The sequence below is a fragment of the Centruroides sculpturatus genome, unplaced genomic scaffold, assembly GCF_000671375.1.
Source record: "Centruroides sculpturatus isolate CEXI.00-Female unplaced genomic scaffold, Cexi_2.0 scaffold1746, whole genome shotgun sequence".
In the NCBI taxonomy this organism is placed as follows: Eukaryota; Metazoa; Arthropoda; class Arachnida; order Scorpiones; family Buthidae; genus Centruroides; species Centruroides sculpturatus.
Window position 1 is genome coordinate 84595 of NW_019386611.1, and position 11453 is coordinate 96047.

Below are 11453 nucleotides of genomic sequence, written 5' to 3' on the forward strand. Positions count from 1 at the left end.
CATCTATTTATTTAGATATAATATATCTATTAACCGTAACTATCTCGTTATAATTTTCAATATTTATTTTATATTATTTACTAATGTTAAATTCTATTCCGCTTCGATTTCCAAATTGCTTCAAATACGAAAGAATCGACGATTTTTCGTGTCTTTTGCCAGCTCAATTGTTAAAGCCATTCTTATTCGACACACTAGTTTCATTTGAAAATAGCAGGCGAGCCAAGAAAACAATTTTAGCATTTTTATGCATTTACAGAGCCATTTTATGGTGAAAATGTCGAACAAATCTTTTATTGATGCGTTTATATTTAACTTAGGCATTTGCCTTTCTCTTTTAATAACGTTTTCTTTTTCATTATATGATCTCGAGCCAAAACTTTTCAGGGCTGTGGAGTCGGAGTCGTGGAATTTTGGTGTTTTAACTGGAGTCAAAGTCGGAGTCGGAGTCGGATAATAAGGAAAAGTCGGAGTCGGAGTCGGAGTCGGTAGATTTTTACGCGACTCCGCAGCCCTGAAACTTTTTTAAAATAAGGTTTCAATATCGCAATCACATTCCGAATCGCTAGCCACTATATAAGGGCTAAAATTAAAAATAAAATGCGTTGTGGATATACATACCCTGTACATAACATTTTTCAATTGTACGAATATACTTTTAAAGAAAGTTATAATTAAATATAGCTTTGTAATGTAACTGCGTACATAAAAATAACATAAAATATTTTTTACTCTTAATCACTTAGCTCTCGACGAGTGCAATCAAAGACTGCCTCGCTAGGTGTGCGGTGAGTACACGCACGCGGGCTGCAAAATCCCGAGGGTGACGATACCAGTCAATTTTAAGTGCCTCTTTTGTCGCATCACCAATATACCTCCAATATCAGATTTCCTGATCTCGGCAACAACCAGCGCAGATTAGTAATTAGTTAATAATACGCCAAGGAGTTACTAGGGAAGGTTACTATCCAGTGTGGTTTCCCGTTGTTTTCTCTGGGGCGCGATGTTACGCGACGGGAACTACTGCCTTCCGGGAGGACTTTTAAGGGGAACTAGCCTCCTATTTAGTCGTTATTGGCAAGGAGAAAACCCGGAAAACTGCAAACAGCCAGCCTGTCCGATCGCGGCCCGAACCCACGACCGAACTCCCAGTGTTTAGGGTACGAAGACCATTCGGCCACTGGTGGGCCGTCTCACTATAGCTATAAAAGTCTAAATATGTAAAACTTAATAGATTGTCCGTCATTTGTTTTCTAACTAATTCGTTTTAGGACCAGAAAATTTCCAAAATTTACAACTTTTAGTCACTTTCACTAAACTGGAAAAACTTGTCTTTATTACATCTAACATTTCGAAGAAATCAGTCCCACTGTACTCGGTTAAACTTTTGTTTAAATAAAATTACGGCTCTTTCAGTAGGGTTTTGTTTATGTACCCACTTCCCTAATTGCTTAATTATTTAACTACTTCTTAAGAAGAAATAAGTCGAAACCAGTTACTATGTACTCGAATATTTCCAGACTTGGGAAAAAAGTGGAGAGACGAATTTTTATGACAACGGTTATATAAATCGTAAATGTATGGAAAATAAATTCTAGAGCTTTTTCTGTACCTCGTGCATCTCTCTCATTCATTAAAGGTAGTTGCAAATGATGCTACCAAAGTAGTAGTTAATTTTTTTTAACATTATACAAGATTGTACACGTGTTTTTCTACATCCCCTTAAAGATAGGATATAGGAAATCGTAATATCGCTGATTTAACAATAAAATCTGTGAGTAATATAAAATCGTAAAGCGGAATAAATATATCAAATATTTTAACGGATTTTTTAAAACTCCTGTCAACTATACAGAAAACTATCATAAAAACATACAGGTAAATTATTATCGGTTAAGTTAAGTTATAAATCTACTCGCGATTCGCGTAATCGGGCGAGAGTGGCCAAATATCTATCGGGCGGGCGGCTAACAGACCGGAACCGGTCCTGGATAGAATTGGATGCGTTATAAGTGTAGCAGCCACCCGAGGTCTTAGGCTTCCACCGGCTAAATCGGGTGAGATCGGTGCTCTGTAAAGCGCGAATATAGGTTTTAGGATGCTGACAATACAGCGCTTCCACTCTGCCACTAATATTCGAATATACAATAGCGATATTATTTTTTTCACATGTAGTACAGAAATTTGTAATAAGATACATAATGCAATTATAATAAAATATTGTGCGATAATTTTCATATACAGTAGAGCGTCGTTTATCCGAAAACCGGTTATCTGAAACCTTAGTTATCCGAAAGAATTTCAGTCGGCAAATTTAAATTTTTACTTATGCTGTGACGTTGTAATCTTTCGCTACTCCAATATATTTTTTTGTTGGTGTGTGTGATTTATCTGGCAGCACTCTCACTTGTGTGTAGTGTTTTTCTGAGGACTGTGTCGTGCTGAGTCCAACGTTTTTAATACTAGATTAACTTGTAAAGTATAATTTTTTTTTTGTTTTTATATCTTTCAATATATTTATTTTGTTTGCATAAAATAAATAAATAATTTTTAACGATACAATAGCCACGATTATTATTTTAAAAAGTTTACATTAGGCTTAACATCGACGAAAACTCAATGTGAAGCCACACGCAAAGGAGAAAAATTTCAACATGGTATATATTTTTTCGTACAAATCGGTTATCCGAAGAATAAGTTACTCTAACAACCCCAGTCCCCAATCTATTCGAATAAACGACGCTATACTGTAATTAAAATTAATATGTATTTATTTTTTTAGAAAATACAAGGGAAGCGTCGCATCAACCGCTTCTAATGACGGCACGCTACTGATACTTTGAAGTTCAAATGTAATAACAAGCTTACTTACTATCCCTGTGAGCAATTACGTATGTCGGAGTCTGGGTTGAAATCTAACTGATTTATTCTAAGAACGAAGAAAATCTCGCTTATTAAATGAGTGATTTTTCGAAATGCAATTTCAAACTTGTAAAAAGTGATTTAATTTTAATTGCTTGTTTTTATACCAGTAAGAAGGAAGTTTAATTAGTACACACGATACTTTGTGTAAAACCAAACATGTAATGTAAAGGTGTAGTAAGTCTAGCAATAAATCTTCGTTATTATATCAGCAGTGCTTTCAATTGTGAATTTCTTCTTTAAATCTCCACTATACAAAATTTAATTAATTCGTGTTTGTTTCGTTCATAAAAGTCGGTCTATACCCCTCTCCACTGCCACTGCTGTCAATAACTCCAAATTTATTAAAACCGGTCCTCTTACACCACACTAAACGTAAGAAACCGGCTGTCATACTATCCATACTGCAGAAATACTCAAATATTTAAACAAATGTTAATTAACATCTTCAAAAAAAGCTGGTGGCCTATATAAATCTTTTCTTGCCATTCAACTGTTCTTTCTGCAGAAATCGTGTGTCCAACTTTCATGTTTCATTAGTTAATGTAATGTATATAATAATTTGTCAGCTGTCCTCTTTCCATTGCATTTGGCCAAAATATATAATTTAGGGAATCAGTATTTTGATTTTTCAAAAAAAAGAAATTAATTTTCACTTAAGTACGTATACTTAGTGCTGTACCTTCATTAAAGAAGATGAAATTTACTCAATTACGCTAATGTTGGTTTGTTATCTTAGTAATAAAAATCCCTCTGCAAATATTGCTGGTATTTATAATCAATATAAAAATACCTATTGCCCGTTAATGTGTATTTTGTAGTGTTCAAGAACGAGCTTAATGCACTCCTGCTTTGTTCATAAAACAAAGAAGTAGAAAATGTCAGATAATTCACTCAAACCAAATACCGGTGTATGTTGAAATTTCCACGAAATTTTTTAAATTTTAAAAAATGTTTCTAACTTCATTTATAAATAATAAAAAATTAGGATCGCCGTTATAAAGGACAATCACGAATTGGTTAGGAATGTGTTAGGAAAAACCTTGACCGACTGTAGCCAATGTTAATACTATATAACAGAAACAAGTTCATTTTACAAACACATAATGTATATGAGCAAGAAAACATCATATTTGTGTTCGAGCCACGACTTAACAAGCATTAATCATTGGCATGTATTTTAGATTATAATTTGTTTCTGTAGATATGAGCCCATAACCGGTGAAGTAAATACGGCTACAAAAAACTGGTTTGTAGATTCGCCCATCGGTAACTAGCTGGCTACGTGGAATTTTCCGGACTTTCAACACGTTTTCACATCTATTAGATGCGCGATCGTCCTCCAGGGATGCATCAATCTTCGGCAGATTGCCCACGTGTCGCGTTACCGTATGCAAATAAATCATAAATATTCTGCTCAAACACACATTTTTTATCGTTATCCTTGAAATAATTCCAAAAATATTTATATTAGCTTAGCAAAGTGGATATAATTGCTTAATGAAATTATTACCCTTGATTCTAATCAATATTAAGTAGTAAAGTGTTTTAATGGATCAAAAATATCGAGTTTTCAAAAATCGATTGAATTTAGAGGTGAAATTGCATCGTCCACTTTCTATATGTTTTCAACGTCTACACTTCCTTCTATGCAAAGTGGATTTTAATTTCTATAAAACGAATTCTCGGTTAATTTTACATGAATGTATAAACTATATTTTTTATTCTGCATTAATCGAATTAAAAAATGGAAAGGATATTTAAATAATATATCGAAGTTAATAATAATTAAGAAATTACAGTAAAAAATAATTGTTTTTGATACACCTCACTAATGGCAGGAAACGGGTTGAAGTATTGTCCAACATACACCTTTTATCTCGTTTTATCCGCTGTTAAAGTGTTTGGTATCGACTTTGTGTTACCGTGTTCTTGTTTCACGGATTCAGCAACAATACAGGTACCTGTAAACAATCGCCTGTACGACGTTAATAAATATATTCTGGAAATATTTTCATGGCTGATGCCCGGTTTCTTCTTGGTAGAAATTTTATTTCCTAATTTCTATTGCGTCCGAGTTATACGCATGAATGGCAATTACGCTGTGTGGGCATCGTTTTCTCTTCTTCTTCTCTCGATATACTTGGCTCTGCAGTTCAGCATTGTAAAAAGAAGGAAAATTAATATTCATAACATGAAAAGCTGTTACGCGGGAGAATCACAAATGGCAGATCGAAGTGAAAGATATCTATTGGGATATCTGGCGATTTTCTTCTCGGTCTCCTTGTCACTGTCTGCAATGACATCGGGCATATTTTACTCCGTAATAAAGCAGCAGAATGGAAGCGACATCGAAGCATTTACTTGCTCAGTACTTCACTCCGTTTGGTTTTTGTATGTTGCTGCTCATATTATGTCGTTAGTCATCATCTTTGGTGGAAGCGGTTACATTGTCTCAGAGCGAATTAAAAAATTATGGACATTTTTACATGGGATCAAGACAAAACCGTTCGTGTTGATTGCTGACATTCAGGACACAATAGAGAAATATACCGAAATATGGGAAATTATTGAAGAAGTGAATGAAAAGTTCTACACTCTAATTCCTCTAGCTTACTTACATTTTCTGCTTATTACATGTGTTTTTACTTATGGAGCCATATTTGTTCGAATGAATTATCATTTGAGGATAATCATCATCATCATTTCGATATTCTTCCTGATTGGAATTCTTCTTGTAACCTGGTTCATTTCCTACGTAACCTCTACTGTAAGCATTTCTTCTGAAACTTTTTCATTGGGCTGCAATTTGAAAAAAATATTGCACATTTATAAATTTCCACTGTCGTTTGTCTGCCTGATTGTCTTTTCTTAACCTCGAGAACGGAGTTAGATAGATGAAAAGTAAATTCAGATATTAACCGTAGGTGCACCAGGCCCAGATAAACTATAATCCAACGTCTGAGGCAAATCGAAAGTCGTGTTATATCAATTTAAAATTTTTACTCTGAAAGGTGTTAGATAAATGACCGCACGACTGTATTCTTAAAGAAAAGGTGAAATGTACATAGGCAAACCACTACTAATTTGAAAATTTAAATTAAATAAATTTAAAAGATGAATAAAAATTGCAGCCTGGCGTTGTGTCCGAGTCACAATAAATAATTGCTCGTTATTTTTAGTTATAAAAACTAGTTATTTTTTAGTAAATGCATTATAGACAATACTCTAATATGTATTATTTTTTATATTTAAATTTAGTGTTATGACGACTTCGTTTCCATTGGAAAATTTTATTCGCTTGATGTACCTGTGGAATTTAAATTTAAGGTATTATTTCTGTATTTTATTATTAATATTATATGTTTGATTCGTTAAATTAAATTTTTCTTGTATGCACATACATAAGCCCTTTTTCCAAATGTATAATAGGCTCAGCTAGTCATGCAATAGTGCGGCCGGAGATAATGAATTAAGCCCCAATACCACCTCCCAAAATTCATATTAATTGCTACAATGTAATGAAATTTTAAAAACCCGAATTTTTTACATAAAAAGTAAATGTCTTGTTGAAAAAAAAAAATTTTCGCTCGTGGGCGAATAGAAATCAGAATTAAGAATATCTCTTGGAGTTTTCATGTGTCTTATCGTATTAATCAAACAATATTTTCATAAATTCTCGACAACTATCGTAGCAATGTCATCAACAAATACACCCGCGATAATTGTTATCAATACTTTTTTTTACTTAACAGATTGTCGATTTCATGAAAACATTTGGAGGATTTCCGATAGGAATATCAGTTGCAGATTTCTTCTTTATTAAAAAGAATTTCTTGATCAGAGTGAGTATTACATTTGAATACTAATTTTTAATTATTTTAATAATTGTTTAACAAAAAATGAGTCTGAATGTTCGCGTTTTAGGTCATTCGTGCTCTGTATTCTATTTTGTCATCGATGATCCAATTGAGCGGAGTTATGAAAAGAAAGAAACAGTGTAAATTATACTCATCAAATCTTAACAGGACAGACTTTAATTAATTTGGTGTCATTACAGAAAGTATTTACTTAATTACGAACAGACATTTCTATTTGTGTTATCAATTATCATTGAGTGGACTGCATAAAACTGTAAACACTGGTCGTGAGTTCGTATGTACGCTGGAAAGTAACGAATTATTCTTGCTTAAGCTCTCTACACGTGTTTATTTCCTAAATAGGAACGACATAAACATCATAGGCGATTATTTTTCTTAAATATTTTCCTCTGTCTGAGCACTGCAAGATTGTTTTTCAATCCTTAACGGGTACTTCTTGTTTATGTAACCATCACCTTTTCTTAGGAAGAGTCTGAAGGTATTGTACGGTCAATTGTTCGGTGTTTGAGCTTGCTTTCCGTGATATTTAAACACTATGCATCTCATTCGAATACACAAGTGGCTGATGCTTTTCAAATTATTGGTTTCAGAACGTGGTATACTACTGTCTAGATGTTATCAATTTCGAGAGTACTTTGATAAACGAAATAGATATCTTTTTTGACAAACAATCTTCAAATCTGAATCCTTGATAATTGTTTTTTGTGCGTTGCCGTCACTAATTTTCTGGATATTCTTCTCTGGATTTTAAATAGCAAATTTTACCAGTACAAGTTGAGTATACTAAATAGTCACTCAAGCAATTCGCTTATTTCATCTGCAAAATGCCTTTCATATAACTCTTTGTATTTGTATTGATATTCGTCTTATCATCAAATTTGTTAGCTTATAAACATGGATTTTTACCAGTGTGCTTTATTTCGGATCTGTGTAAATTATACTTATCGAATCTCAATAATACCCAATTCTTTAACTAATAAAGTTTGCATAAAATTTCACTCCAAGATGACGGGACAAAACAAATTGGTGGCAATCGTGAGGGAGACTAATGTATTGGAGACAGACCATCCTGAAAATTTTCTGGGAATTCCATCTTGGACATGGTCTAGGATCCTTCAAAGCGTTAGGCTGTAAATTTAACAGACATGGCGATCAAGTTACTATTAACATAGGATAGCGAAAGCACAAAATAATTATACTCCACATAATGAATATGAGCACGCAGAAATCTTATTAAAGTGTTGGTGCCTCGATTTATTAGAGATTGATCATTGGCATGGATTTTAGATTACAGATCATCGTTTGTGAAGAGAAATTCGTTCATTATCATTATCATTCTACAAATATTTGCGCAAGTTAAGAGAGGCACAACTAATTGCATAATAAATTTTATTGTCTTTCACTCTAAGGGAGAGTATTTAGGACAATATTGTAATGAAAGACAAAATGTCAATTTTTTAAAAATTCATTTTACGTAGAAGAGAAATTGCATCAGGCATTTCATATACCATAAGTTGAGTCTATATTCATATAGTTCGCAATTCCAATTTATAAAACTATGAATGCCCATGAAGCTATAATGCGTCACTGGTTGGCCAGGCCCACAATGGAAACCGGTCAGTACTAAAGCGTATCTAAGAAAAATCGCTCACAAAAAATTGATTACTCGAATTCGATCCGGTTTTCTCTTGGAGATTGGGTCCTCAAATAATCTCCTTAAGCGTTATATAATTTTGATTATTACTAATATATTATTATTATTATTAATTTATATTTAACTCATTTGCACAATTTCTCAATATTTGTCATTTTCATGAAAAATAAAGGAAATTAAATCAAATCTATTTGTACTTATTATTTTTAATTAATATTCACACACCATTTTTTAAAATAATCAATTATTTTCACTAGAATTGTCAAGTTTATCTAATACGATAATTCAATGGTTCGTCGGCTTAGCAATTGTTTGAATAAAAGATCCTTCTTGGTCTTGGATTCGTGTCTAAACCAACAAGCTGATATGGTGAGTTTTCAGTTTCATAGGGCCAATTTCTACTTTGATTTTTGTCGTGGCAGCTATACTCTTGGCTTATGGAGTTAGTGTTGCATTGTTATATTTAATCAGCACTTACCCATTCATCATTATAGCCTTGAGGCGATTCTGAACGTGGTTATATGAGATGATGAATAGATATAATTATAATGATAATCAATACCTATTTAATTATAATTTTAAGTGCAGCTTAACAAACTTAACTGGAAAGTGCAGTTAATTAAATAGAATAATAAATAATTTAAATTTTCAGTTATAATTACTAGAGAAATTAAATTTTTCTTATTCATGTTATGGCATCAGAAGCTAGAGGAAGGAGAAACGAAAAATATCCTTGGTCAGAATACAGTATATATTTTTCACTTGGTTGAAAGAAAAATCTGCAGTGAAGGTTGCTTAATTTATATAATTACAATACGAAATCGATACCAAACACTTTAACAGCAGATAGAACGGGATAAAAGGTGTAAGTTGGACAGTAGTTGATGGTATTTCCTGCCATTATTAAGATGTATGGAAACGACTGTACTTAGTTCTGCAAGAATGTGTAATATTTTTATAATAATTTTTCTACTTCGATATATTATTTAAATACCCTTTCCCTTTCTTAATTCGATTGATGCAAAATGAAACAAATATTAAACAATTTAATATCAAAGTTAATTGAGAAATTGTTGTATAAAAGTTAAAATCCATTTTACATTGAAGTCTTAGACGTTGAAAGTAGAGAGGAAGTGAATGATGCAATTTCACTTCTAGATAAATATCGATTTTTAAGAATCCATTTTAATATACTTTCCTAATTGCTATCGATTACAATCAATGGTAATAATTTATTAAACAATTTTGTTAAGCATATGTAAATCTCCTATGAATTATTCAAGAAAAATAATAATGAATATATTTCTGTACAAATGGTTATGGTTTATTTGCATACGGAAACTTGGACAATCTGCCAAAGAGGGATGCATCCCTGAAGACTATTTAAGGAAGTCTGGCCCCTATTTAGAAGTTACAAATGTGAATAAAACACGAAAAATTCCGCATGATCACTCTATTGGGTACTAGGCGCGAACCCATGGACAACTAATAGTTTTCCGTGATTGTATCCACTCCGTCCATGATAGGCTCTTCTTTGCATAAACGAATTATAATTGAAAATACGTGCCAATGATTATTGCTTGTTCAATTTTGCCATAATAATTTTTTTCCTTGCTCAAATACATTATTTTCCATTAAATAAATTTGTGCTTCTGTTATGTAATATTAACAATGGCCAGATTGCCAAGTCCGTTAAGGTTTTTCCTAACACAGAAAGAATCCACACTCGAAAACTTGAAGGAAATTCATTATCTAGAGAAGAATTTTCATTATTACAAGATCGATCCGTAGTTTTCTCGACTGGCACTATTTCGACTTGGCCAAATGTATTGAAATCCGAGCCTCTTAGGCAACGCTTCGGATAGGAAAATGGGCTTTTACCGTCCGCAAGGGTGAAATATTTAAAAATCAAAACAAATGTAAACATCTTGGAAAGAAGCCAGTAGCGTTTATAATTCCTCTCTTTTCATTCAATTGTTCTATTTGCATAAATCGTGTGTCCAACTGTCATGTAGTGTGTATCAAAATTTATCAGCCGTCCTCTTTCCATTGCAATTTGTCCAAACAAACTATTTAGGAAATTAATATTTTGATTTTTCGAAAGAAAAGAAAATTATTTTCACCTAAGTACCACCATTAATTCAGTGAAGATGAAATTTACTCAATTACGCTAATGTTGGTTTCTTATCACAGTAATAAAAATTCTTCTGCAAATATACGTGGAATTTATAAGCAATATAAAATACCTATTGCCCGTTACCGTCGTATATTTTATAGTATTCAAGGACGAGCCTAATGCATTCCTGCTATGCTTATAAAACAAAGCAGTGGAAAATGTCAGACAGCTGATTTATTCGAATCAAATACAGTACGCTTTCATATTTCCAATGAGTTTTGTAAATTTTTAAATAAACGTTGCCAAATTAAATTATAAACAATAATAAAAACCTGAAATAAATAATAATAATAATAATAATGAAAGAATAAAAAATTAATAATAATATTAAAAACCCGTCTATAAAGGACACTAGTGAGTTACAATCTGTTTGTTTTAAAAAGTTGTCTCCTTAGAAAGATTTCCTGAAAATTACTTGTAAATAGTCGTGCCTGTAACGTAGTCTGCCGTACTACTTTCCCGACTGTTATGTGTATGTTCCCGGTATCTATATACAGTAGAGCGTCGATTTTCCGTATCAATTGGGGACTGGGGTTGTCCGGATAACTGATATTTCGGATAACTGATTTACGTACGAAAAAATAGTTTAACGTATCCGATGTGGAAAATTTTCTCCGTTGCGTGTCGCTTCACGTTGAATTTTCATCGATGTTAAGCCTAACAAAGACTATTGTATCGTTAAAAGTTATTTTTTTATTTTGTACAAACAAAATAAATATATTGAAAAATATAAAAACAATAAAAAATATACTTCAGATGTTAATTTAGTATCAAAAACGTAAAATATTTGAGTAGCCCAAGACATAGCCAAAGATTGAAG